A 28,000-nucleotide genomic window follows, 5' to 3' on the forward strand; every position below is an offset into this window, starting at 1 on the left:
TAGCCATGAAATTAAAAGACGCTTACTTCTTGGAAGGAAAGTTATGGACAACCTAGATAGCATATTCAAAAGCAGAGACATTACTTTGCCAACAAAGGTCCATCTAGTCAAGGCTATGGCTTTTCCAGTGGTCATGTATGGATGTGAGAGTTGGACTGTGAAGAAAGCTGAATGCTGAAGAATTGATGCTTTTGAACTGTGGTGTTAGAGAAGACTCTTGAGATACCCTTGGACTGCAAGGAGATCCAACCAGTCCATTCTAAAGGAGATCAGTCCTGGGTGTTCTTTGGAAGGACTGATGCTAAAGCTGAAACTCCAGTACTTTGGCCACCTCATGCGAAGAGTTGACTCATTGGAAAAGACCCTGATGATGGGAGAAATTTGGGGCAGGAGGAGAAGGGGTTGACAGAGGATGAGATGGCTGGATGGCATCACCGACTTGATGGACATGAGTTTGAGTGAACTCCAGGAGTTGGTGATGGACAGGGAAGCCTGGCATGCTGTGATTCATGGGGTCGCAAAGAATCGGACATGACTGAGTGACTGAACTGAATTGAACTGAACATAACAGAATCAAGACCATCCCCAAGAAAAAGAAATGCAAAAACGCAAATGGTTGTCTGAGGAGGCCTTACAAATAGCTGAGAAAAGAAGAGAAGCTAAAGGTGAAGGAGAAAAGGAAACATATACCTATCTGGATGCAGAGTTTCAAAGAATAGCAGGGAGAGATAAGAAAGCCTTCCTCAGTGATCAATTCAAAGAAATCGAGGAAAACAATCGAATGGGAAAGACTAGAGATCTCTTCAAGAAAATCAGAGATACCAAGGAAACATTTCATGCAAAGATGTGTAGAATAAAGGACAGAAATAGTATGGACCTAACAGAAGCAGAAGATATTAAGAAGAGGTGGCAAGAATACACAGAAGAACTGTACAAAAAAGATCTTTATGACCCAGATAACCACGATGGTATGATCACTCACCTAGAGCCAGACATCCTGGACTATAATGTCAAGTGGGCCATAGGAAGCATCACTATGAATAAAGCTAGTGGAGGTGATGGATTCCAGTTGAACAATTTCAAATCCTAAAAGATGATGCTGTGAAAGTGTTGCACTCAATATGCCAGCAAATTTGGAAAACTCAGCAGGACCACAGGACTGGGAAAGGTCAGTTTTCATTCCAATCTGAAAGAAAGGCAATGCCAAAGAATGCTCAAACTACCGCACAATTGCACTTATCTCACATGCTTGCAAAGTAATCCTCAAAATTCTCCTAGCCAGGCTTCAACAGTACATGAGCCGACAACTTCCAGATGTTCAAGCTGGTTTTAGAAAAGGTAGAGGAACCAGAGATCAAATTGCCAAAATCTTTTGGATCGTCAAAAAAGTAGGAAAGTTCCAGAAAAACATCTATTTCTGCTTTATTGACCACACCAAAGCCTTTGTGTGGATCACAACAAACTGCGGAAAATTCTGAAAGAGATGGGAATACCATATCACCTGACCTGCCTCTTGAGAAACCTGTATGCAGGTCAAGTAGCAACAGTTAGAACTGGACATGGAAAACAGACTGGTTCCAAATAGGGAAAGGAGTACGTCAAGGCTGTATGTTATCATTCTGCTTATTTAACTTATATGCAGAGTACATCATGCAAAATGCCAGGATGGATGAAGCACAAGCTGGAATCAAGATTGCTGGGAGAAATATCAACAACCTCAGATACACAGGTGACACCACCCTTATGGCAGAAAGTGAAGAACTACAGACTCTTGATGCATATGAAAGAGGACAGGAAAAAGCTAAGATCACGGCATCCGGTCCCATCACTTCATGGCAAACAGATGGGGAAACAATGGAACAGTGACAGACTTTATTTTCTTGGGCTCCAAAGTCACTGTAGATGGTGACTGCAGCCATGAAATTAAAAGACGCTTACTCCTTTGAAGAAAAGTTATGACCAACCTAGACAGCATATTAAAAAGCAGAGATGTTACTTTGCCAAAAAAGGTCCATCTAGTCAAAGCTATGGTTTTTCCAGTAGTTATGTATGGATGTGAGAGTTGGACTATAAAGAATGCTGAGCACCAAAGAATTGATGCTTATAACTGGGGTGTTGGAAAAGACTCTTGAGAGTCCCTTGGACTGCAAGGAGATCAAACCAATCCATCCTAACGGAAATCAATCCTGAATATTCATTGGAAGGACTGATGCTGAAAATGAAACTCCAATACTTTGGCCACCTAATGCCTCATCGGAAAAGTCCCTGATGCTGGGAAAGATTGATGGCAGGAGGAGAAGGAGACAACAACAGAGGATGAGATTGTTGGATGGCATCACCAATTTGATGCACATGAGTTTGAGCAAGGTCTGGGAGTTGGTGATGGACACGGAAGCCTGGCGTGCTGCAGTCCATGGGGTCGCAAATGGTTGGACATGACTGAGCGGCTGAACTGAACTGAATTGACATGACAGGTCGTCTCCTGCCTTTCTCAGCCCACCGTGCTCAGTGTGCTAAACAGTTTCAAGGCCTATTAACCTAGTAACATCATTTCAGTCTGTTGACCTTGCCAAACTCCTTCCCCCTGAGGACCTCCCCAGATGCTGTTCCCTCTGCCTGGAATGTGTTCTACCCGTCTAACATCATCTCCCTCCTTCTTCTCTTCTCATCTGTATCAATTTAAAATATTATATTCTTTATTTTTTGTTCATTGCATTTATTTCACATAGTAATTGTATCTTTTTATATTTTTGGACTGACACTGTATTCCAGTAGGGAAATATCATGTTGATTTGGTCTCTATCCTCATGTCTAGGAAGTGCCTGGCACAGAGTAGGAACTTCATGTTTGTGGAATGAGTGAACAGCTTGATTTGCACATGAATTTATGAATGCTTTTTACCACAAATGCCATTTCATTCTTAGATGAAACCCACAAACTGTGGTGGTATTTGCTATTATTTTATATGCGTTAGTGGGTCTTTCAAGAACACTGTATACTGAAATTGATTCATTTGGCATTACATGGATTCCGCCTTGTAATATGGAAGAGCAGTTAAAAGCATCATATGTGAACATTTAGAGGTAACAGATGCATAGAAATTCTGATGTTCCTTCCCAAAAATCCAATGCCATACACATGTATGAACTTGTACTAGAAAATGGAAGCACTTATTTATGATAAAATGTTATAAAATGGAAAGGAAAATCAGTGCAGGCCTTGTAAAATCCCCGTTTCAGTGTGAGAACTCAGCAGTCCACCAGCATAGCAAGGTGAATCTGTGCTGCAACATCTCCACACTGTGGCCAAATCTAGAATCATTTACTTTTCTTTGGGAACACAAGCTTTGCAGGTCTTTAGTAAGGGTAATGCACACAAGCATTCATTTAATATTAAATACAACTAACTTGAATAATTCCTTGAAAATTAATCTCTCAGAATTTTATTAGTACCCCTTAATCATCATGGCTTAATGTCATGCTGGCACAGTTTATTGTGGTTGCTTTTCTAACGGCTCACTCCTCTGTTTTGCATCCTACTCATATCCAAAACCAATTTTTTTTTAAAAACTCAAATGCATGATTTAGAAAAAATGGAAATGATACTGTATCTCTCTTCCTCTATCCTAGCAGAAGTTTCCTCTATTAACCATTACTCCTTTCCCCCAAATTTCTCTAATACACAATAACCTGAATTCTAACCTTAAGCTTAAATTTTACAGTTACTTCAAAATTTTGTGCCATTACATTGAATATTTAGATCAACTGTTTTCAATATATATTGACTTCAAAGTGCTTTGTGTACACCTCTCTTTTTCTAGTATTGAGTGAGAAGTAAAAAGAGATTTCCTAAATGAAGGGAAAAGGGAGAAAAATCTATCTAAATTTCCCAATTCTGCTTGGTCAGACTTTTGTGATGACAAAAAAATTGAGTTGATGTGAACTCTCAAAGAATTTGGCACTTGATAATGAATTCTACTACTTTGCTTCAAAAATATTAATCTATAAAATCTCTTGATTGACTTGTCCATTAATACTTTTACTATGTAATAGAGAAAAGGCATTTTGTTACCTAAAATCATTCTGCATTTTTACTTCATCCAACACTGACAACTTTCTATATTAGATTCTATAGATGGTACACTAAAGATTTTTCCCAAGTAAGATCCTCCTCAGTTCAGTTCAGTTGCTCAGTCATGTCCGACTCGTTGCAACCTCATGAACCACAGCACACCAGGCCCCATGTCCATCATCAACTCCCAGAGACCACCCAAACTCATGTCCACTGAGTCGGTGCTGCCATCCAACCATCTCATCCTCTGTGGTCCCCTTCTCCTCCCGCCCTCAATCATTCCCATAATCAGGGTCTTTTCAAATGAGTTAACTCATCACATCAGGTTGGCCAAAGTATTGGAGTTTCAGCTTCAACATCAGTCCTTCCAATGAACACCCAAGGGTTGGATCTCCTTGCAGTCCAAGGGACTCTCAAGAGTCTTCTCCAACACCACAGTTCAAAAGCATCAATTCTTCAGCACTCAGCTTTCTTCTCAGTCCAACTCTCACATCCATACATGACCAATGGAAAAACCATAGCCTTGACTAGACGGACCTTTGTTGGCAAAGTAATGTTTCTGCTTTTGAATATGCTATCTAGGTTGGTCATAACTTTCCTTCCAAGGAGTAAGCATCTTTAAATTTCATGGCTGCAATCACCATCTGCAGTGATTTTGGAGCCAAAAAAAATAAAGTCTGACACTGTTTCCACTGTTTCCCCATCTATTTCCCATGAAGTGATGGGACTGGATGCCATGATCTTTGTTTTCTGAATGTTGAGCTTTAAGCCAACTTTTTCACTCTCCACTTTCACTTTCTTCAAGAGGCTTTTTAGTTCCTCTTCACTTTTTGCCATAAAGGTGGTGTCATCTGCATATCTGAGGTTATTGATATTTCTCCTGGCAATCTTGATTCCAGGTTGTGTTTCTTCCAGTCCAGCGTTTCTCATGATGTACTCTGCATAGAAGTTAAATAAACAGGGTGACAATATACAGCCTTGACGAACTCCGTTTCCTGTTTGGAAGCAGTCTGTTGTTCCTTGTCCAGTTCTAACTGTTGCTTCCTGACCTGCATACAAATTTTTCAAGAGGCAGATCAGGTAGTAACAAATATAAATTTTTTAACCACATGCCAAATATTTAGGATTTACTATGATTTTTTCTAGAGAAATACTTGAAGGAGAAAGCTACTGAGAGTCTATAAAAATATGAACTAGACCATACAAATGTTATTGACAAACAATTTGAGTACACAGAACACCAAAGTTATATTTGTGTATCTGAGCAACTGTTTATGTCACATGCTGACAGATTAGTTAAAAAGAAGAACAAAACTAGAACCCATCTAATCCCATTAATCTAATGGATACAGCTAAAATAGGTATACATAATAGGTATTATCCCTAAACTTGCTGGCACAAAGTCATTTTTAAAACTTTAGGACTTTAAACCTTACCTCTGTCCATGGGAAAAGTGAAGCTAGACTGTTGGACTACTCTTCATTTGTCCTGTAACTGTTTCTGGAAACTATTGTTTGGTAAATGCCCTAGAGATGAAGAAATTCCTACAACAATGATAAATAGTAAGGGAAGAAAAAAAAAAAAATCAAAGACTTGGAATTAAATTACAAAATTAATTAAAATAACGTTAGAAATGAATTAAAACTAAGTCATAATCAGAACTTCATTAGAGTTTTTAAACATTTTTAGCCTTTCTTTTAAAACCGTTCTCTCAGTAGGCACTGGTGACCTATGAATCATTAAATTCAGTTCTATCTCCTTTACCTTGCTTTAGCATCATGTTATGACCACCTACTTAGTCCCTTTTTTAGCACTGCTTATGCACCTATTCCTGGTTCTCTTTCAGCATACTAAAAACAGTCATTCCAGAAGATTCTATCCCACCAATATTTTCTTGTTTCCTTTGGATTCTGTTTCTTTTAATATCATATTGACTAGATACATGGTTCTCAACTGTCTTTTTGGTATCTCTATAAGGAATAGATAAAATTCAGTGTGCTTAAAACTGAACTTTCTTTTCAAAATCAGCACATCCTCCTGATATTTCTGTTAATGACATTGCAGTTATCTGTGAATCTTAAATGTTATCCCACACTCCATACTCAGTCAGACTCTGAATATTTTCATTCCTATCTCAATATTCTTTCTCACACCCATCTTTTCTTCTCCACTTCCAGTGCCAGCCTCCTAGTTACAAGTACCTCTCCTTCATCTCTTGCCGGGAATGTTGCAGTGGTTTCTTAAGTATGCTTCATGTATCAGACCGATCATTTTTACAACACAAGTCTTGATTTATTTCATACAATTTTAGTGTTTCTAAAAGCACACACCAAATCTTTTAATGTCCTGCTGAAAAAGCCATATATATCTTTCCACTGTAGGTAAAAAAAATTGAAAACTCTAATGGTCAAAGCTTTTCCTGAGCTTCCTAAATAACATTTCCTCCTGTTTTCTACCTGTCTCTACATTCAGATGGAACTGAACCACCCTCAGTTCTCTTCGTTTGCACCTAATTTCAGGGCAGAAACTCATGGTGTTGCCTCTGGTGCCCTCTTCACCTCCATCCCAGCCTTTCATCCTTTTGCTTCTTCAGACAGCTTGTTACTTTCCTTGATTCCCTCCAGTCAAATTTGATATACTCACCCAACCCAACTCTTATAGTCCTTAAAAAAACACATATTTTAAAACTATTTAAATATATAAAAAGATATACAGAAGAATGGGGTTTCTCAGGTAGTTCAGTTATATAGAATCTGCCTGCCAGTGCAAGAGATGTGGACTCAAACTCTGGGTTGGGAAGATCCCCTAGAGAAGGAAATGGCAACCTACTCCGGTATTCTTGCCTAAAAAATTCCATGGATAGAGGAGCCTGGTGGTCTATAGTTTATTCTATAGTTTAATTACAATATATTGTTTTACTTATTCTATTTTATTAGCTACTGTTGTTACTCTCTTACTGTGCCTAATTTATAAATTAACTTTATCATAGATATTTATGTATAGAAAAAAACATAGGATTTGCTACTGTCCACTGGGGGTTAGAAAAAGGAAGAGAGTTCCAGAAAAACATCTATTTCTGCTTTGTTGACTATGCCAAAGCCTTTGACTGTGTGGATCACAATAAACTGTGGAAAATTCTGAAAGAGATGGGAATACCAGACCACCTGACCTGCCTCTTGAGAAACCTATATGCAGGTCAGGAAGCAACAGTTAGACCTGGACATGGAACAACAGACTGGTTCCAAATAGGAAAAGGAGTTCATCAAGGCTGTATATTGTCACCCTGCTTATTTAACATTCATATGCAGAGTACATCATGAGAAACGCTGGGCTGGAAGAAGCACAAGCTGGAATCAAGATTGCCAGGAGAAATACCAATAACCTCAGATATGCAGATGACACCACCCTTATGGCAAAAAGAGAAAGGAACTAAAAAGCCTCTTTATGAAAGTGAAAGAGGAGAGTGAAAAAGTTGGCTTAAAGCTCAACATTCAGAAAATGAAGATCATGGCATCTGGTCCCATCACTTCATGGGAAATAGATGGGGAAACAGTGGAAACAGTGTCAGACTTTATTTTTCTGGGCTCCAAAATCACTGCAGATGGTGATTGCAGCCATGAAATTAAAAGACGCTTACTCCTTGGAAGGAAAGTTATGACCAACCTAGACAGCATATTCAAAAGCAGAAACATTACTTTGCCAACAAATGTCTGTCTAGTCAAGGCTATGGTTTTTCCAGTGGTCATGTATGGATGTGAGAGTTGGACTGTGAAGAAAGCTGAGTGCTGAAGAACTGATGCTTTTGAACTGTGGTGTTGGAGAAGATCTTGAGAGTCTCTGGACTGCACGGAGATCCAACCAGTCCATTCTAAAGGAGATCAGTCCTGGGTGTTCTTTGGAAGGAATGATGCTAAAGCTGAAACTCCAATACTTTGGCCACCTCATGCGAAGAGTTGACTCACTGGAAAAGACTCTGGGATGCTGGGAGGGATTGAGGGCAGGAGGAGAAGGGGCCGACGGCTGGAGGGCATCACGGATTCGATGGACATGAGTTTGGGTGAACTCTGGGAATTGGTGATGGACAGGGAGGCCTGGCGTGCTGCAGTTCATGGCGTAGTAAAGAGTCGAACACGACTGAGCAACTGAACTGAACTGAACTGAACTGGGGATTAGTGGAATGAATCCCCTTTCGATAAAGGAGGACTACTGTATTTGCTGAAGTATTTAAGGAAGGGTGAAATAATATATCTGGGATCTGCTTTATAAAAGAGAAAGAACTTTTAACAACTATAGTTGCCAGCACATTAAATGAGCTATCTAGGGATACAGTGATTTCCATCTTACCAAATATGGTCTAAGAAATTTGGGTGCTGTAGAAAGAATGTCTGCATTACTTTTTAGAGAGGAATAGATAATCTCTACGATCTCTTCAGACTCTCAACCATATAATTATATGATGAAATGCATTACTTTTATCAAATGTGATTTTAATTAAAGATATTTAAATTTCCAAGAATAATTTCTGATTGAAATCACAAGTAATATAAAAACATAAACAAATATCTATTCATATATAAATGATAGACATGAGTAATGTCATTAACTAAAAGTCTGTTTATATATCATAATTATGATATTAGAAATACAGTTTGCAAATTATTAAACCAAACCCTTACATATAATCACGATAATCACCATGGAGGATTTTGCATAAATAATCATCTCCCCAATACCAGAGGCACTATATAATATATCTGCATGACAAACTATTGAAGAATATATCCCACATTCACGAAACACAGTAAAATTTAATTGTCAAATATAAAATAAATGTAATTGAAGAGCTGAGAGTATTCACAAATGTCAGCTTTATGATTCAAGGACATGGCCCCCTTTGAAGAACATAGAACAGAGACTGCATTTACCATGAAGCACAGAAGACATCTAGATCTGAGATGATGGTTGGATTTTACTTCTCTTTCTAATGTCAATTGATTATGAATGGTGCCTGGAAAAATGCAATGAAGAATGCGTGACCCTCTTTGAGCTCAGTGGGAAAAAAATGGGAAGACTGATGACTGGTGTCCACTACAGTTTGGGGATATAGGAGGGTGGATGAGTTCAGTATTTGCCAATCCTGTAGTAGACCATTAAACATTGACTCACCACAAATCTTTTTCCTCCCACCTCTACCACTTTGACTAGCTATAAAATCTTTCACTAATATTTAAATTGTTACCCATTTTTTCAGAATACATCCTATTCCAGCAGAGTACTAGTTATTTTGAATGGGCAGAATCCTTTTTTTTTTTTTTAAATCTTGAGTGTGCATAAAACAGGGTGGCATGCCAGACTTCTTTTCAGCAGATACCCTTCATCCATCAGCAATATAACAGAAAACATTAATTTGGAAAAGAGAAACCAGAATGATGTGGATAATCATAGTACCCCCCAAAAAAATTGCTGGTTCAATGTCCCTCCTTCTGTCTGGGTCCCATGCTGTCCCTAGACTCTTCCTGAATAGTGATTAAAGCTTTCCCTTGTTGCAGCATCACTGCAGCTGTTAAGTCCCACTGTTGGCATCTGCCCCAGTACCCTCTCTGGTTCTTGCACATTTTGTGATTTTGATTTCTACTTTATATTTTCATTCTTATTCTTTTACTGTTAATTGTAGTTATAATCATTTTAATTTTTTCTTGTTAATGTCAGTTAAAAATCTCTGAACTTTTAATAGTTGATTTACAGTATCGTGTAGTTTCAGCTATTACACCAAAGAGATTCAGTTATATTTGGTTTTCATATTATTTTACATTTTAGGTTATTTCAAGCTTTGAATATGTTGTAAATCTTTCTTAGTTATCTGTTTTATACATATATATTGTTCTTATTATTGCCATACTCCTAATTTATCCTGCATCCCCTTCCCCTTTGGTAGCCATAAATTTATCTTCTATGAGTCTGTTTCTGTTTTGCTTTTACAAAGTTTATTGATTAGGTTTAAAATCTATGTGCTGGCTTATTTAAATGATCTTCAATCCTTTTTAAAAAATTTATTGGAGTATAGTTGATTTAAAGTGTTGTGTTTCAATTCTTTTATGTATTTGCCCATCCTATTGTGATTTTTCCCTTTCCTGTAGATTTTTGCTCCTTTTCTACTTAGAGATCTTTAATATGTCTTTTAGCGTAGACTTAGTATTGATGAATTCTTTCAGTTTTTGCTCATCTGAGAAATTATCTCTTTCTGTTCTAAATTATAATCTTACTGGGTAGAGTATCCTAGGTTGCAGATTCTCCCTTTTCAGAACTTTGAGTACGTCATGCCACTCTCTTCTGGCCTGCAGAGTTTCTGCAGAGAAATCTGCTAATAGCCTTATGCAGGTTCCCTTGTAAATAATTCTTTATTTCTCTCTTGCTGCCTTTAGAATCTTCTTTTTGTTTCACTTTTGTCATTTTAACTACAGTAAGTTTGGTGTGGGTCTGTTTGGTGTCACCTTGTTTGGGGCCCTCTGTGCCTCCTGTACTTTAATATATTTCCTTCTTTAGGTTGGGAAGTTTTCAGCCATAATTTCTTCAAATACATTTTCAATCCTCTTTTCTTTCTCTTCTCCTGATACCCATATTTTGGATAGATTTGCAAGCTTTATCATAACCCATGAATCATGTATGTTGCTTTCCTTCTCTTTCATTTGTCTTCCTGTCTGATATTTTGAGTGGTTGGTTTCCATTATTCTGTCTTCTGGATCACCTGTTCATTCCTCTGTGTCATTTAGTCTGCTATTCATTGCTTCTAAATTGGTTTTTATCTTGGTAGTTCAATTTTCTAATTTTCATCAGTTCATCTTCATAGTTTCTATTTCCTTGTCACAATGATCTGCACTTCTATCAGTAATCTTTCTTAATTTTTTTAAACATTTTTATCACCTCATTTCTGAACTTGGAGTGTAGTTGACTGGTGAGGTCTGTTTCATTATTTGTTCTTTCAAGGGATTTCATTTGTTCTTTCTATTGGCAGTAGGCTCTTCTGCCTTTTCATTTTATTTAAATTTCTCTGTCTTTATGAATTTAGAAGAAACAGTTATCTATTTTGGTCTTGAAGGAGTGTTTTTATGTGGGAGCACCTCTGTATTGCTGTGTGTCCAATATTTTCGATATGGGGGCTGATTTTGGTATGGATGTCAGCCATCTCTTTCCTCGGATTATGCTGGACATTGTCGCCTTGATGGGTGACTAGTGTTGCAGTGTGTAGAACCCAAGCTGGATGTGAGTTCAGGCTTCATCTTTGCTCCAAGGTGTCACCACCCTGTCCAGGGCAAAGTCCGCTCTTGTTGGAGTAGAAGTCCTGTGGGTGGGTTGGATTAAACTTGCCCTTGAGTGCATGCCCTGCCAGAAAGAAGGTGATTGGTGAAGCAAGTCACAGCAGACCTAGGCACCACCTGCAGAGGCATTGGCAGTTCCACCCAGAAGCAGCATAAGGTTTCATCCCTTTCTCTGTTGTGTTCATCCCAGGTCCAGTGCAAGGCTATGGTGTAGATTAGGCTGAGTGTCAGGGTGTTGTGCCTGCAGCAATTGAGGTGGCTATCCTGCTAGTGGCTAGACTCTGGGGTGCCACTGTGTAGACTCCTTCCAGAACCTGTCTGCTCCAGAGCTAGGGTAAGTTGCAGAGTGATGTGGGTGGAGCCAGGGTACTCTCTCTGGGAAATGAATCTCTGTGTTCCCCTGCCCAGGGGCTGTCAGGCTGAGATTCAGTGCTTATTTGCAGCTCATTCTTGTGACACTGCTGTGGCTCCACTCAGGCCCTTCAGTCTGCTTCTATGGAACTAGATAGAGTGCTCTCTCTGCCTGAGACTTAGTGCTTAGCCACTGCGTGTTCTATGGCGCCACCCACTGCATGCATTGACAACCGTTGGCCTGGCCTAGCCTGCCACCCCCATGTACATGCTGACCATGGTCTCCAGGGTTCCTCTTGGATCACACCCTAGATGCCACTGTCTCTCTTTGTAGCTAGATTGAACTCTGCCCTGATCTAGCACCAGCCTGTGGTATGGAATGAGCAGAGCTGAGGTATTTGGCTTTTCAGACTGAGAAATGTGGTGAGGTGGCAGCCACCAGTACAAGGCTCTTTCTGCTGACTTAGCAAGCCAGCACATGCACACTCCTCACAAGTAGAGTCTAGGGTTGTCCAGACCTCTGTCTGTCTCAGCAGATTTCTCAGCAGGCAAAGAAAGGGCTTTGTTTCTCCATAGGGTACCCTATTACTGGGATGCCTAGATTGTGAGTCTACATGCCCCCTTCTCTGGGCAAGGAGCCACCCACGGAGACCACCTCTTCCTGAGCAATCCCTCCCAGAGGTGCAAGTCCCAACCTAAGGCCTTTTTTTTTTTTTGTCCTGCCCAGTTACATGGAAATATTTCTTGCAACTGTGGTATGTGGTAGATCTGCCAGTTTCTAGTTAGTTTTCTGTGAGAAATTGTTGCACAGGTAAATGTACTTTTAATGTGTTCATAGGGAGAGGTGAGCTCTGTCTGCCATCTTGGTGACAGTTTTTTGTCTCTTTTGTTCACTGCTCTTGCATTCACCACCAAGAATAGTGCTTAGATCATAGTAGGCAAAGAATAAATTCTTTGTGAATAAATGCTTTAATAGATGATTAAGCTAACAACACTGCATTCAAGTGGGCATGTTGTGATTGGTTTAATTTCACATTTGGAGAGATGCCTTACTATGAACAAGGTTCTGTATAACAGATTTGGGTCAAGTTATGTGAACTAGACCTAAGATAAAATTCAGATTAAGATATATTTAACATCTTATTGCTATCAATTATTAATAATTATTAGAGTTAATTATGGAGAAGGCAGTGGCACCCCACTCCAGTACTCTTGCCTGGAAAATCCCATGGACGGGGGAGCCTGGTAGGCTGCAGTCCGTAGGGCCACAAAGAGTCGGACACGAATGAGCAACTTCACCTTCACTTTTCACTTTCATGCATTGGAGAAGGAAATGGCAACCCACTCCAGTGTTCTTGTCTGGAGAATCCCAGGGACGGGGGAGCCTGATGGGCTGCCGTCTATGGGGTCGCACAGAGTCGGACACGACTGAAGTGACTTAGCAGCAGCAGCAGAGTTAATTATGTTTCTTTCCATTCCCAAATCACCACTGAATTCTAGATATACACTGCCTTATATTTATACCATTGCTTTAATTTTCTAAATTGCTTCTCTACTCCAGTTGTTAATACTGTGTTTTAATCTATTTTACAAACTGCTGCCAAATTAATCTTTCTACAGAGCACTATGACAATCATGCCCCAGAAATTGACTGTGGCATCTTGATGCCTAATGCAAAGTCTCTCAAACTGGCCCTAACCCACTTTTACAGACTTTCCTTCTACTACTTCTACGTCATCACCTTGTGCTCCCACCACCGAGCCTTTGTGAGTGTCACCAATTCACATATAAAGATGATCCTCTACATCAGAACCAGGCAACCATTTTGTGTTTAAAAAAAAAGACCAGATAACAAATACTTTAGGCTTTGCGAATCATACAGTCTCTGTTACAACTACTCAGCTCTGCCCTGTAGATACAAAATGAGCCCAACAGTAAGGGAATAAACATAGATGTGCTCCAGGAATATACGAATTTCACATAATAGTCATGCGTTACCAAATTTTATTTTTAAAACCATGTAAAAATAGTAAAGCCATCTTAGCTCGATGTATTATACAAAACAGATGTTGAGCGAACTTTGACTCTGGGGCCAATTTGCCACCCTTTGTTCTACATGGGTGTAAATCCTGCTCTTCATTTATAGTTCAGTCTATTCTGTGAGTGCTTCCAAATTGTTCGTACCAACTGTGCCATCTTCTCCCTATCAAACTTTCTTCTGTTTATATAACAAAAATGACCATATTCTGTACTTCTGTGTAACCCCACCAGCACATTTTGTCAATACTAGACACTCAGCATTTGCTGTTTTCTGTCACTACTGATAATAACTTTGATGAACATTAGTTATATCACATTTAACCGTACCTTATAAAAAGAAAAATTAAAGACCTGCTATTTTTTTAAAATGTTTTTGTATTAGCTTATTTCTTTCATCCTAAGATATTTCCTCAGCCCCTCCACATACTCTATTATTTAACATTTCTGACATTAGATTTTTCTTAACTCTATACATCCATTGAGTGTGATGCCAGGCTTTGGCACCAAAAAGTAATTGAATCAGTGGTGCAGCTTACAATCAATGGACTCTTCAGTTCAGTTCAGTTGCTCAGTCGTGTCCGACTCTTTGTGACCCCATGAACTGCAGCACGCCAGGCCTCCCTGTCCATCACCAACTCCCAGAGTTCACTCAAACTCACATCCACTGGGTCGGTGATGCCATCCAGCCATCTCACCCTCTGTCATCCCGCCATCTCATCCTCTGTCATCCCCTTCTCCTCCTGCCCCCAATCCCTCCCAGCATCAGAGTCTTTTCCAATGAGTCAATTCTTTACATGAGGTGGCCAAAGTACTGGAGTTTCAGCTTTAGCATCATTCCTTCCAAAGAACACCCAGGACTGATCTGAAAGCATCAATTCTCAACTTTCTCCACAGTCCAACTCTCACATCCATACATGACCACTGGAAAAACCATAGCCTTGACTAGAAGGACCTTTGTTGGCAAAGTAACATCTCTGCTTTTGAATATGCTATCTAGGTTGGTCATAACTTTCCTTCCAAGGAGTAAGTGTCTTTTAATTTCATGGCTGCAGTCACCATCTGCAGTGATTTTGGAGCCCCCAAAAATAAAGTCTGACACTGTTTCCATTGTTTCCCCATCTATTTCCCATGAAGTGATGGGACCAGATGCCATGATCCTAGTTTTCTGAATCTTGAGCTTTAAGCCAACTTTTTCACTCTCCTCTTTCACTTTCATCAAGAGGCTTTTTAGTTCCTCTTCACTTTCTGCCAGGACACTTCAATTCTAATCAGAAAAAGGAAAAATAATTCTTCTACAAATTTTTCTTTTGATTTTGAGCTTAGCAGACCACAGCTTCCTAGATCTAGGAATATGGTTTTGATTTGAAATATTCTATACACTCAGATTTTGTCCTATTTTTAGTTTCAGAAAATACTACCATAATCTAAAGCACAAATTTAAGTGATTTTTCTCCCAAATATCTGAGTCTATGAAATAAAAGTCAAGTAGAAATGATATGAGTCCTGCCCTTCAAACTTGTTTGCCTGCATATCCCCTGAAAGAATGCTTGTAAAATTTACTCCCTCACAAATTTTGAGTTGACATCTGAAATATTATATTATTAAATAGCTGAAAAGAAGTAATTTATATTTTTAAATAAGTGTTAATTTTAAAAAATGTATCCAACTTAATTGTTTTTCTACCGAGCAGTATCTATTTAAACATTTACAGACTTTTACACCTAGAAATTTTACTTGCACTCCTTTAATTTGTACTTTATTTCCCCGCTTTCTTTTATTGAACATTGATTTACAATGTTTCAGGTGTCAGCAATCAGCTATATATAAATACTCTTTTTCGGATTACTTTCCAGTATAGGTTATTAAATACTGAATATAGCTCCCTCTGCTATACAGTAGGTCCTTGTGGTTTATCTGCTTTATATATAATAGTATGTATCTGTTCATCCAGGCCTGGTATGCTGCAGTCCGTGGGTTGCAGAGTCAGACACAACTGGGCACCTGAACACCTGTTCATCCAAAATCCCTCATTTATCCCTACATCCCTTTCACCTTTGTAACTGTAAGTTTGTTTTCTATGTCTGTGAGTCTACATCTATTTTGTAAATTTTTGTATCATATTTTAGATTCTGCATATAAGTGATCTCACATGTTACTTATGTTTATCTGACTTCATTGACTTAGTATGATAATTTCTAGGTTCATCCATGTTGCTGCAGATGTCATTATTTCATTCTTTTTATGGCTGAGTAATATTTCATTGCATATGTATTAATTTGTATTCCAGTTGTCACATAGAATTTTATCTTAATATATTTTATTTTTTAAAACTTATTAATCACTGTATAACACTTCTATGCAGGAAAAAAATAACAATTTTTAAAAATTTTACTATGTTTAAAGTGTTAAACATGTCTTCTGGTTATTATAATTTTTAGTTTTATATAATTGACCAAAATTCTGTAACTAATTCACACACTTCACTGAAAACCCATGATTTAATGAAGTAGGTTATTTCTTATATAAATCAGTTTGTCATCAGTTTTGTCTTTTAAGTAAGCATGAGAAAGTACGCTCACACTAATAAGTAGAGAGGAATGAAATTATAATAGTTGAGACATTTTCTAAGAGTTGTACATTTTAGTGTATATAAACTTTAGATCAAAAGGCAAAAAACATGTGATTTATTGCCAAGATTCATTTTAATATATGATCAGATGTTAGATCATCATCTGATGATGTTTTTCTTTAATTGTGTTGAAACCAAATTAATTTTAATGAAAGCTTAGCAACCACCTGACTTGCAAAGCTTTTGTTGAATGATAATTGTAGTGATTCCCTTTCCCTACACCAGTTAATTAAAAATTTTGATTTTTAAAATTTGAGGTTTTGATACCACAGAGCAATGCACTACAGTGAGGCACAGGAGCGGTAAGAGTAACTGTAAAAGGAAGGTTGGAAAAAAGGAAATGGCATAGTGCCTAGACCACAGGCCTGGTCCAGTTAGTATAGGGAGAGGGCCGGTACTGAAGTTTAGGAAATTGGTTGCCTTAAGACCCTTTGCTGCTGCTAAGTCGCTTCAGTCGTGTCCGACTCTGTGCGACCCCATAGACGGCAGCCCACCAGGATTCCCCGTCCCTGGGATTCTCCAGGCAAGAACACTGGAGTGGGTTGCCATTTCCTTCTCCAATGCATGAAAGTGAAAAGTGAAAGTGAAGTCGCTCAGCCGTGTCCGACTCTTAGCGACCCCAAGGACCGCAGCCTACCAGGCTCCTCCGTCCATGGGATTTTCTAGGCAAAAGTACTAGACTGGGGTGCCATTGCCTTCTCCGTAAGACCCTTTATATCAGTTTAAATTTTTGGAGTCTTCAGGTACTCTCAGAAGTACATTCTCCTGTTGGAAGTCCACTAGTACACAGCCCATTCTACGACAGACATAGAATACTCAGAGAAAAGCCTTGGCCACAAGATGTCACTAAAATTCCATGTTCTACTTTAAGATGTTATTACAAGCTTCTTTACTTCAAAATAATCAACAGCAACATTTGAGTTTTAAACAAGAGGGGGATAAAGTATTCTTAATGCCTTCTTAATTTCAAAGAAAAAAATGTGATGGGGAAAGAAAGGATGATGAAGACAAGCAAGATAGTTTTTGCAGTATTATGCTATCTGAGCCTATACTAATTTGTTCCTAGCAAAATGTAATCCAATAAACTTTAAATGGAATTAAAATTTAGTAAAGTAGGGTACTCTTAAAATGGAACATCTTGTAAAAATAAGTATTTTATTAAAACTCCTAGAAAATTAATACATTTTGTGGATGAAAATAAACCTATTCATTTCATCAGATTTACCTTAGAAATTCATCTACATCTATTCATCTACATAGCTGTGCAGCCCCTAAAACTTTTTATAATGCAAGTCCACTCAGATTTGAAAACTTAGCACTTAGCGATTGCTTAGTTTTTTAAGAGTGATGTATATTTTTAGTACTCACTATGTACTTTAGGTATTTTGAGAACTTGTTTATCGGCATGCTACATTTATTACCAGTAGAAGTTAAGCTAATCACTATGCAAAGTCTAGCAGTTAGGAACAGGCATATTTTAAAGTTACCTGTGTATAGTTCTTGGGACTTTCTCTAACGTGCAAACCCAAGAGTTTCAGAAGACCCAGCTTTATAAGGACTAACTTATAAAATGAAGAAAGATATCACAACAAGCCATCTGAATGTAGGGATATAAATAACATAGATTTGCCTATTTACTAATTATAATGAATGAATATATAATAACTAAAAAACTAAATGTAATGAATGAATGCTTTATTTTGGCTAGGAAATAACAAAGAATATGAAAATCATCTGATGAAAATATCCACCCCCATCCACGTATCATGCAAAAACACACCCTTGCTCAACATACATCTAAAAGAATATGCACTGATTAATGATAACATTCTGAAAATGTTGATAATTGTAATTCATAAAATGTGAATGAAAGAAAATAGGATTTTTTTATGTCATCTCTAACTTTTTATTGAAGTATAGTTGATTTACACCATTGTGTTAGTTTCAGTTTTATAGCAAAGTGATTCACGTTTGGGATATTTCTTTTGCAGATTATATTTCATTATAGGTATTATAAGGTATTGAGTGTAGTGACCTGTGCTATATAGTAAACCCTTGTTGCTTCTCTAGTTTATGTATAGTAGTTTGTATCTGTTAAACTCATACTCCTAATTCCTTCTTTCTCCTCTCCCTTTCCCCTATGGTAACCAAAAATTTGTTTTCTAAGTCTGGAGTCTCTTTGTGTTTTTTATATAGATTCATTGCCATTATTTTTTAGATTACACATATGAGTTATATCATATAGTATTTGTCTTTTCTCCAATTTATTTCACTAAGCATATTCTTTAAGTTCATCCACATTGCTGTAAACGGGAATAGCTCCTTCTTTTTCTTAGCTGGGTAATATTCCATCGTGTGTGTATAGAACCACTTCTTCCTGAGTCAGTTGTCTACTGTGGACACTCAGGTTTCCATGTGTTAGATATTGAAATAGTGCTGCTATGAACATTATGGTGCAAGTATCTTTTTGAATTAGAGTTTTCATATTTTCCAGATACATACCCATGAGCAGGATTACTGGATCGTATGGTAGGTTCTATTTTTAGTTTTAAAGGAACCTCTGACAGTTTTTCACAGTGGCTGCTCCAGTTTAATTCCCACCATGTTAGAGGGTTCCCCTCTACTCCATACCCTCACCAGCATTTATTATTTGAAGACTTTTTGATGATAGTCTTCTGACTGGTGTGAGGTGATACCTCATTGTGGTTTTGAGTTGTATTTCTTCAATAATTAGCAATGTTGAGCATCTCTTCATATGCCTGTTGGCAATCTGTATGTTTTCTTTGGGAAAATGTCTATTTAGGTCTTCTGCATTTTTGACTTGGTTGTTTTTTTGATATTGATTTGTATCAGCTGTTTGTATATTTTGGATTTTAACCCCTTGTTGGTAACATCATTTGCCAATATTTACACCCATTTCATAGGTTGTCTTTAGTTTTGTTAATGGTTTTCTTTGCTGTGCAAAAGCTCTTAAGTTGGATTAGGTCCCAGTTGTTTATTTTGCTTTTCTTTCTTTATCCTTAAGATCTAACAAAATATTGCTATGGGTTTACATTAGAGAATGTTTTGCCTATGTTCTGTTTTATGAGTCTTACGGTGTCATGTCTTATAAAGGTCTTTAAGTCATTTTGAGTTTATTTTTGTATATAATATGAGGGAGTGTTCTAACTTCACTGATTTATATGTGGTTGTCCAGCTTTCCCAACATCAACTGCTGAAGAGACTGTCTTTCCTCCATTGCCTGTTCTTTGTCACAGTCTCCTTTGTCATAGATTAACTGACCCAAGGTGTGTGGGTTTGTTTCTGAGCTCTCTAGTTTGTTAAATTTATCTATATTTGTTTTTGTGTCAATATCACACTATTGTTTTAAAAACATTTTATTTTACATAAAAGTAAAGCCAATTAACAATGTGATGATAGTTTCACAGCAAAGGGACTCAGCCATACATATACAAGTATCCATTCTTCTCCAAACTCCCCTCGCATCCCAGGCTGCCACCTAACACTGAGCAGAGTTCCCTGTGCTATGCAGTAGGATCTAGTTGGTTATTTTAAACACAGCAGTATGAACATGTGGATCCCAAACTCCCTAACTGTCTTTCCCCCCCATTCTCTCTCCCCTCCCTGGCAACCATAATTTTGTTCTCTTAAGTCTGTGAGTCTGTTTCTGTTTTGTAAATATGTTCATTTTTATCATCTTTTTAGATTCTCCATATAAGGGATATCATATTTCTCCTTCTCTGTCTTACTTCATTCAGCATGACAATCTCTAGGTCCACACATGTAGCTGCAAATGGCATTATTTCATTCTTTTTAATGGCTGAATATTAATGGAATACAATATTCCATTATATATGTATATGTACCACGCCTTCTTTATCCATTCCTCTGGGATGGACATTTAGATTGCTTCCGTATCTTGGCTACTGTAAACAGTGCTGCAGTGAACACTGGGGTGCAGGTTTCCTTTTGGATACCTATTTCTTTTCTCTGGGTATATGCCCATGAGTGGTATAGCAGAGTCATATGGTAAAACTTATTTTAGATTTTTCAGGAACCTCTACACCATTCTCCATGGGGGCTGTATCAATTGACATTCCCACCAACAGTATAGTAGGGTTCCTTTCTCTCCACACCCTCTCCAGCATTTATCTGTGGATTTTTTTTTTTTTTAAATGATGATAGCCATTTTACCTGGTGTGAGGTGATATCTCATTGTAGTTTTGACTTGAAAGTGAAAGTTGCTCAGTCGTGTCCAACTCTTTGCGACCTCATGGACTATATAGTCGATGGAATTCTCCAGGCCAGAATACTGGAGTGGGTAGCCTCTCTCTTCTCCAGGGAATCTTCCCAACCCAGGGATTGAACCCAGGTCTCCTGCATTGCAGGCAGATTCTTTACCAGCTGAGCTACCATGGAAGCCCTAGAATACTGGAGTGGGTAGCCTATCCCTTCTCCAGTGGATCTTCCCAACCCAGGAATTGAACAGGGCGTCTCCTGCATTGCAGGTGGATTCTTTACCAACTGAGCTATCAGAGAAGCAGTTTTGACTTGCATTTCCCTAATAATTCGCAATGTTGACCATTTTTTCGTATGTCTCTTGGCCATCTGTATGTCTTCTTTGGAGAAATGTCTATTTAGGTCTTCTGCCCATTTTTTGACTGGATTGTTTTGATGATATTAAGCCTCATGAGCTGTCTTGATTAATGTTTTTACACTGAGGTCTACAAGGGTTATGCCTCCAGCTTTGTTCTGTCCTTGGGATTGCTTTGGTAATTCTGGGTCCTTTGTGGTTCCACATAAATTTAGGATTTTTTGTTCCAGCTGTGTGAAAAATATGAGTGTTTTGATGAAGATTACATTAAATTTGTAGATTGCTTAGGATAGGATGACCATTTTAACAATATTCTTCCAATCCAAAAGCATAGGATATTTTTCCATTTCTTTGAATCATTTTCAATTTTATCGATGTTTTATAATTTTCAGCATATAGCTCGTTCACATCCTTGTTTAAGTTTATTCCTAGGTTTACTTATTTTTGATGCCATTTTAAACAGGATTTTTCTTTTACTGTTTCTAAAATTTCATTACCACTATAAAGAAATGCAACAGATCTTTGTATCCTGTATCCTTCAACCTTGCTAAATTCATTTGTTACTTCTAATAGATTTTGTATGGAGACTTTAGAGTTCTCTATGTATCATATCTACATATCTCTATATATCACCAGGGCTTCCCTGTGGCTCAGCTGGTAAAGAATCTGCCTGCAATGCAGGAGACCTGGGTTTGATCCCTGGGTCAGGAAGATCCCCTGGAGAAGGGCACGGCAACCCACTTGAGTATTCTTGTCTTGAGAATTCCATAGACAAAGGAGCATGATGAGCTACAGTCTGTGGGGCAGCAAAGAGTCGGGACACGACTGAGCGACTCTTTCTCTCACACACACACACGGCATCTGCAAATAGTAACAGTTTTATCCCTTTTGTTGGATTTCTGTCACTAAGATTTCTGATACTATGAGAGTAGGCATCATGAGAAGCTATGTGTAGCCATCCTTGTCTTGTTCCTGAATTTAGTGGGAAGGCTTTTTCACTGTTGAGTATTATGCTGACTGTGGGTTTATCATAAACAGCTTTTATTATGTTGAGCTAAATTCCCTCTGTATCCACTTGGGTAAGAATTTTTATCAGGAATAGATGTTGAATTTTGTCAAATGCTTTTCTGACATCTTATTGAGATGATCATGTGATTTTTATCTTTCCTTTTGTTAATATGATGTATCACATTGACTGATTTGTGTATGTTAAACCACCCTATGACACTGGAATGAATCCAACTTGATTATAGTGTATGGTATTTTTTATACACTGTTGGATTGCTAATATTTTGTTGAAGACTTTTGCATCTACAGTTGTTAAAGATATTAGTTTATAATTTTCTATTTTTGTGGTGTTTTGGTATCAAGGTAATGGTGGCCTCATAGAATTAATTTGGGAATACTCCCTCCTCTTCAATTTTTTGGAGTAGTCTTCAGTGAAAACAAGCTCAAATAAAATTTCAGGATCATCACCCAAACAATGAGATCCAAATATCTGAGGAGAACTCACCAGAACACGTTAGGAGTACCAAGAAGCCAGCAGGGCACAGTGGGCCCTTACTGAGCGCCAGTTCCAGGTAGACTCCAGGTGTCCTCTGGTGAATGTCTCTGATATCCAGGCAGCTGCACCAAGCATATGTCAACAAAACAATTGGTCAATCTAAGAAAGAAATGGAAAATTTTGAGCCAAATTTGAGGACTATAACCCAGGAAGAATATCTCACAAAGTTCCAAGAACCATTCTACCCATCAGAAGGCAGTTATACAAGTTTTTTTAGACAGAAAACTGTACATTGAATGATAGGTTATTGACAGTTTACACAATCCAGAGCTAAGCACTCTGTAGCTCCTTACAAGATCAAGAAGGAATGTTATCTTTAAGGAGTTATCTTGTTGATGCTAGGGGAATCTTGCTCTTTATGGTTAAGCAACTATTTCTGCTGATGGGGGAGGTTTGGTTGATGCATAATGTAGATACATAATGCACAGTAGAGAGGAGAGAGGAAGTCAAAGGGCAGAGAAATAAATTTGTTTAAATCCTTGTCTTTCTATAAAATGAATTTTATTTCATAGCCAGCATTTCCACACTTTTCATGAGTCTACACATCTTGAGCCCTTCTATCGGTCCCAGTAGTTCTCCCCAGCATCCAAGGGGGCTTGTCTGCTCTGTGGAGGACCCTATGACTGGGCTGCCCAACCTGTGGCTCAGCCTCCTTGCTCCCCAGGGCGAGGGTCCACCCATGCAGACTATTTCTTCCTTTCACATTCCTTTCAGGGTCTGAGGTCCCAACCTTACTCTTCTTCTTCCATCCTACCAGTATGTGATTTTTCTTAAAGCTTCCATTGTGAAAAAATTCCACAAGTTTCCAATTAGTTTTCCAAGAGAATTGTTCTGTATGTGGATGTATTTTTGATGTGTTTGTGTGGGAATGTGAGCTCCATTCTCCTATTCCACCATCTTGATCTGAACCCTGAAAATAGGTTCTTTAAAAATTTTTTCACTCTACTACTAAAAATGTTTCAAAGAAGCTTTATGTGGATGGAAAGTAAAAGGAGATAGTTAAATTGATCTGACAAACTGCCAGAATATGGATTATAAAAGGATAGAAAATAAGAGCATTGACTAGCTGCTAAAAAATGATGATGATTCTAGTTGTTAGCAAGAAAAGGTGATTACTGTGTTTTTTGTTTTTTTTTTTAAACAGTATAGTCAAGGCTATGGTTTTTCCAGTGGTCATGTAGGGATGTGAGTTGGACTATAAAGAAAGCTGAGTGCCGAAGAATTGATGCTTTTGAACTGTGGTGTTGGAAAAGACTTGAGAGTCCCTTGGACTGCAAGGAGATCCAACGAGTCCAATCAGTCATTGGAAGGACTGATGTTGAAGCTGAAACTCCAAGACTTTGGCCACCTGATGTGAAGAGCTGACTCATTTGAAAAGACCCTGATGCTGGAAAGATTGAGGGCAGGAGAAGAAGGGGAGGACAGAGGATGAGATGGTTGGATGGCATCACCAACTCAATGGACATGGGTTTGGGTGGACTCCGGGAATTGGTGATGGACAGGAAGGCCTGGCGTGCTGTGGTTCACGGGGTCATAAAGAGTCAGACACGACTGAGCAACTGAACTGAAAATCAGGTCAGCATAAGCTTTTAGTATACAACTTGTTCTATAAGAATTATATATAAGCAATTTATCCCATAAATCTGTTCTGTATTACCACGTTCATAACAAAGAAGAAGTTTGTCACTGCTTTGGTATTCTAATAGACATGTGAGGCCCCAAACCTCCTGTTTTTATGACTACACATACCAAATTTCTTTTTAGTCATATACTTTCTCTCACAATAATCTTTCTGAGTCATCATAAGAAAAATCTACCTGCATATAATGTTAAATGGGTTCCCAACCTGTCCTTTGCATGCAGCTCAAGAAAGAACTTTTTCATGTTATGTTGCAATACCCTAATATACCTAATGTTTCTGAATTAAGGCAAGAAAATAAGATGGAGGTTAGGTGGGGATAAAGCTCTATACAACTAAGCCATTTGCAAAACACTTCTGTATTACAATTAACATTATGGACCTGGAGAAATGTCTCTTCAAGAAAGCAGGTCAACAGGTTGAGTATGCCACATGAGCAAGGCACCTAAAATCAAGGAAAGGCCATTTACTGACATTAACAGTGTCCGAAAGAAATACTTTTAAACTCTGCTCTGATCTCAAAACCTCATGTGAACATCTTTCCTCTAAAACAGGAAGTATACAGGAAAAAGTTTTCACCTCATGCCCAGTGTTTGCATTATAAAAATGGTGTAGATTTAAAAGATAAAACTTGGTGTTTTCTTTCCCCTTCAGCATTGGATCAACATCTAGACAGTTCATAGTTGATAATTAACTGTTCTTTTTTAACAAGATGAGTTGTTTGACTTTTTTTGCGTTAACACTTTAATTTACCTAGCCACCACCTTCATAGCTGCCCTAGGAGCTGGCATTCCATCATTAAAAGATCATGCTACATACTTTCTGTGTGTGTCTGCTTAGTTGCTCAATCGTCTCCGACTCTTTTGTGACCCCATGGACTGCAGCCTGCCAGACTCCTATGTCTATGGGGATTCTCCATTCAAGAATACTGGAGTGGGTTGCCATGCCCCTCTCCAGGGGATCTTCCCAACCTGGGACTCAAACCCAGGTCTCCTGCACTACAGGCATTCTTTACTGACTGAGCCACCAGAGAAGCCCACATCCTGTACTGAAAAATAAATTTTGGTGAAGACATCCTTTTTAGTCTTCACCAAAATTTATTTTCCAGTATATTATTATTTTCTAAATACACAGATTTTCAGGGATGAATTAGGACAAGTTAAGGACTTCTCTCTCAATACATGTAATACACATATACCCAATAATGGGTCTGAAAATATCCTCTAGAACACATATGAAAGGAATTACTCTTCTGTGTTGTCACTAAATTACAGAACTTTCTGATACAACTTTTCCAGTACCACTTTTGTCCTGATTATATGTTATTAATGTTGAAACTGGTTTAACAAGCTTTCGACAAGTCTTTTTTTTATATTATTATTATTGCTATTACTGTTACAGATTTGACGTTTGAACTGAGTCTACAAGTTCAGACCCACATGTAATGGATTGCTTCACGGTTGTTGGGAGGCTAGTGTTACTATATAATTTTATACATAAATAACTTCTGAGGATTACATCTGATGGCAGGAAACACAGGACAGATGGATATAATCATTAAGAGATGCTAAAATGTGCCTGAGTGTCCAAGAGACTTATCTAAGGTGGGGACCCTCCTAAGGCAGGGACTTAAGTTATTAATCTTAAGTGAGGCGGCTTCACACTACTAGGTGCTGAGTGAGCTGTAAGCCAGGTGCCTGGGACAGAAACTGACAACAGTCTCTTACACTTGGCCTTAAGGAATGCAATTCAGGATGATGCTTCTGTAATTCTGGACTCTCCTCCGTCTTGTGTAACATTTTAAACTGAGATATTTTATAATTACTCAGAAAAAATAAAATCACCTAACTAAATTCATTTACTAGAGAAATCAATGTTTTAAAAGGATCTGAAGACTTCAGCAACATGCAAATATATGTGCTACTGACCAATGGTAAATAGATTCAGTCCAAAAAGTTTTTTCAGAGGTTTATTACTGTTCTTCCTTATATGGTTTAGTTGATGTTTTGAAGACATCACACAAAAGCTCCTGCACCGAACATACAGATTCTAACTCCATTCACACTGAAGTTCTTTCTACTATTTACATTATGGAATTTTTATGAATAGTAGTATTCATTACTATTCAATCATTTTTCAGTTACTTATTTTTGTGAATTGGAAATAAGTATCAACTGTAAGATGCAAGTCTAATTTACATGAAAATTAATAGAAAGTACCTTAGTGAAGATGAACACCTTGTTGACTTCATGCAGGCTAAAGTAAACTGACCAACAGTCCTTGTATACATATGTATCTAATAACTAGAAAGAACATAGTTAAAAATGAGATTTTCTATGAAAACCATATCTTACATTTAAAATTTAGAAAACATGAATTATGTGCAAAAAATTATAAAAATACATTTTAAAAAATATTTCATTTTTTTCCTTCTGAACTATGAAACTGTTTACTATGGTCTCCATTCTTTTAGCAGCATTGCTCTAATCTGAAAATTAGGATTTTACCTACAATTCAGATTAAGCACTAAAATATGTTAATGGTTAAAGTAGTAAGGGCATCAATGAGATATCACAGAGAACCACCTTCTAATAATAATAAAATAAACTATTAACCAGTAATCATTGCTTTATATAAGTTAAAGCGAGAAAATCATTAAGAAACTAGAACAAATAAGCTACTTTATGAACCAACTGTCTTCTGTTAAAATACCTGCTACATAGTAAGAACTCAATAAACATTCACCAAATTCAAAGAACATTTAAGAGAAAACACCAATGTTATTTAAAATCAACTTTTCCCCTCAGTGCTAAACTCTTGCTCTAGCATAAGGTTGCTCTCAGAATTAAAATGGCTTATTCTACATTTCTGATAATTCCTAGGAGTCCACTGTTCATTAATTTTGATTGTCCTATTACTAGTTCCAGCATTAAAGCTCCTGACATGCTAAAATTTTCTAATGTTATCTAGTTTCTGTACTCTAAACTCATTTTATCATAAAGCTGTACTTCTCTAATAAGTGCAATCAGTACTGCAAAACCTTCTGTCTGCTCTACAAATGTTTTCCATTACACTTCCTGGAATAACTTAAGAGCAGGAGCCAGTACCCATCCAGAGCCATGCTTCCCTCAGCAAAATCCTATCCCAAATCTGCCACTTGTCTCCAATGTCACTACCACTAATCTCTTAGAGTCAAAAATACTTGATTATTAACATGTTTATTTTTACTGGGGATTACTAGCAGTCTCCACACAGGAAGCGCGGCCGAGGGGAGCTACCCCATGCCCAAGGTCAGGGGCGGCGACCCAGAACGCCAGGCCACGTCCGAGGACCGGCGGCTGCGTGGGCCCAGGAGGGCTGAGAGGAGCTACTCCACGTTCAAGGTCAGAAGGGGCAGCGGTGAGGAGATAACCCTTGTCCAAGGTAAGGAGCAGTGGCTGCACTTTGCTGTAGCAGCCGTGAAGAGATAACCCACGTCCAAGGTAAGAGAAACCCAAGGAACACAGTAGGTGTTGCAATCACACTGAAATCATAATAGCAGAAAACTAGTCAATCTAATCATATGGACCACAGCCTTGTCTAACTCAACGAAACTACGCCATGCCCTGTGGGGCCACCCAAGACGGGCGGGTCATGGTGGAGAGGTCTGACAGAATGTGGTTCACTGGAGAAGGGAATGGCAAACCACTTCAGTATTATTCTTGCCTTGAGAATCCCATGAACAGTATGAAAAGGCAAAATGATAGGATAATGAAAGAGGAACTCTCCAGGTCGGTAGGTGCCCAATATGCTACTG

General features: G+C 38.1%; 1 long non-coding RNA gene across 1 annotated transcript; it reads right to left on the minus strand.

Annotated features, from left to right (window-relative positions):
• Positions 1 to 1,151: 1,151 nt before the first annotated feature.
• Positions 1,152 to 27,728, minus strand: LOC104994381. Its single transcript, XR_825939.1, has 4 exons — positions 26,424 to 27,728; positions 22,515 to 22,664; positions 5,508 to 5,615; positions 1,152 to 1,186 (listed from the first exon to the last, which is right to left on the minus strand). It is a non-coding gene; the product is annotated as an uncharacterized LOC104994381 (long non-coding RNA).
• Positions 27,729 to 28,000: the final 272 nt, after the last annotated feature.

Source organism: Bison bison, unplaced genomic scaffold (assembly GCF_000754665.1).
Source record: "Bison bison bison isolate TAMUID 2011002044 unplaced genomic scaffold, Bison_UMD1.0 scf7180017864258, whole genome shotgun sequence".
Classification (NCBI taxonomy): domain Eukaryota; kingdom Metazoa; phylum Chordata; class Mammalia; order Artiodactyla; family Bovidae; genus Bison; species Bison bison.